We start from the raw sequence: 2500 nt of genomic DNA on the forward strand, positions 1-2500 counted from the left end.
ATAGTCCAGGGCTTGATGGAAAAGACTGTTGGTCCAGACAATGGGGCAGTGGCAGCGCGGATTTGTGCAGCTGCAGGTTCGTCGGGGAAAATCGGCAGCGCAGATTTTTCGACGAACAGGGGCTGGGCGCTGGACTGGCCGGGCCAGGCAGGAAAATTCGTCAGGGGGCCACGCTGACGAAAACAGGGGCTGCGGAGTGGAAAATCGGCAGCGCAGATTTTTCGACGAACAGGGGCTGGACCGGCCGGGCCAGGCAGGAAAATTCGTCAGGGGGGCACGCTGACGAAAAGAGGGGCTGCCGCGTGGAAAATCGGCAGCGCAGATTTTTCGACGAACAGGGGCTGGATGCTGGACCGGCCGGGCCAGGCAGGAAAATTCGTCAGGGGGGCACGCTGACGAAAAGAGGGGCTGCCGCGTGGAAAATCGGCAGCGCAGATTTTTCGACGAACAGGGGCTGGACCGGCCGGGCCAGGCAGGAAAATTCGTCAGGGGGGCACGCTGACGAAAAGAGGGGCTGCCGCGTGGAAAATCGGCAGCGCAGATTTTTCGACGAACATTCGTCAGGGGGGCACGCTGACGAAAAGAGGGGCTGCCACGTGGAAAATCGGCAGCGCAGATTTTTCGACGAACATTCGTCAGGGGGGCACGCTGAGGAAAACAGGGGCTGCCGCGTGGAAAATCGGCAGCGCAGATTTTTCGACGAACATTCGTCAGGGGGGCACGCTGAGGAAAACAGGGGCTGCCGCGTGGAAAATCGGCAGCGCAGATTTTTCGACGAACAGGGGCTGGATGCTGGACCGGCCGGGCCAGGCAGGAAAATTCGTCAGGGGGGCACGCTGACGAAAAGAGGGGCTGCCGCGTGGAAAATCGGCAGCGCAGATTTTTCGACGAACAGGGGCTGGACGCTGGACTGGGCCAGGCAGGAAAATTCGTCAGGGGGGCACGCTGACGAAAACAGGGGCTGCCGCGTGGAATGGCAGCCTACACGCAGATGCGAATTCGGCAGCGCACGATGGCTTGAGCAGGTCATGGGTTCGACTTGGCGCGATCTGAAACCTGGACGAGGGACTGTCGACGCTGGACGAGCCAGCGCGGTGGCCTGTCGTGCCCCGTTCAGGGGGGGCCTGCCGCGGAGACAGCCCTCGCGGGCTCGACAGCGCAGGCCAGCGTCCCCGACGTCGCTGGCCGCGGCAGGCGAGCTGCCGGGGTTCCCGCATTCCTACAAGAAAACGTCGTGCTTTCCACATGAAACCAATCCAGTAAAATCAGCCATATTTTTATGAGGCTGCCCACTGAATTTGGGGTCATTCCGGGCCGGTTCCTAGTTTTGCGGATTTACTCGATTTCTAATGGTAGGAAAATTAAAACAAATACTTCCCGACCTCGAAAAATTCTGGGAAAATTAATGAAGGTGGATTGGATTTTTGCCAACCTCTGTGCAAAATTTCAGCTCAAAATACCAAGAAATGAATTTTTTAGAGGGGGGGTGACAGCTGGGACCTAGTAGTGTCTCCCCCTGCCAGAGCTGCAATGACACTTATTGCTCTTTAGGGAGCCACCAGGCCGGCGCCCCTCAAAGACCACACGCGCGCGCGCGCCCGCCCGCGCTGGGCGCTGGGGCGCTGGGGCCTGAGGGCCTGGGGCCCTTGGGGGCCCTTGGGCGCTTGGGCGCGCGCGCGCGGCCCCCGCAGCCATGCCGCGCTGCGCGACGCGCGGACAGCCCCTGCTGGCTTGCTCTCTCGCCCGCGGGGGGGCTGCCTTCGGGCCCTGGCCCCCCGCGTTCTGGCCTGCCCCTGCGTGGGAGAGGCTAGGCGCTGCAGGGGCCAGCCCGACGTCGCTGGCCGCGGCAGGCGACAGCCCGACATCGCTGGCCGCGGCAGGGGCCAGCCCGACGTCGCTGGCCGCGGCAGGCGACAGCCCCTGCTGGCTTGCTCTCTCGCCCGCGGGGGGGCTGCCTTCGGGCCCTGGCCCCCCGCGTTCTGGCCTGCCCCCCGCGTGGGAGAGGCTAGGCGCTGCAGGGGCCAGCCCGACGTCGCTGGCCGCGGCAGGCGACAGCCCCTGCTGGCTTGCTCTCTCGCCCGCGGGGGGGCTGCCTTCGGGCCCTGGCCCCCCGCGTGGGAGAGGCTAGGCGCTGCAGGGGCCAGCCCGACGTCGCTGGCCGCGGCAGGCGAGCCGCCGGGGTTCCCGCATTCCTACAACAAAACGTCGTGCTTTCCACATGAAATCAATCCAGTAAAATCAGCCATATTTTTATGAGGCTGCCCACTGAATTTGGGGTCATTCCGAGCCGGTTCCTATTTTTTCCGATTTCCTCGATTTTTAATGGTAGGAAAATAAAAAAAAATACTTCCCGACCTCGAAAAATTCTGGAAAAATTAATAAAGTTGGATTGGATTTTTGCCAACCTCTGTGCAAAATTTCAGCTCAAAATACCAAGAAATGAATTTTTTAGAGGGGGGGTGACAGCTGGGACCTAGTAGTGTCTCCCCCTGCCAGAGCT

The sequence above is a fragment of the Populus nigra genome, chromosome 2 (genome assembly GCF_951802175.1).
Source record: "Populus nigra chromosome 2, ddPopNigr1.1, whole genome shotgun sequence".
Classification (NCBI taxonomy): Eukaryota; Viridiplantae; Streptophyta; class Magnoliopsida; order Malpighiales; family Salicaceae; genus Populus; species Populus nigra.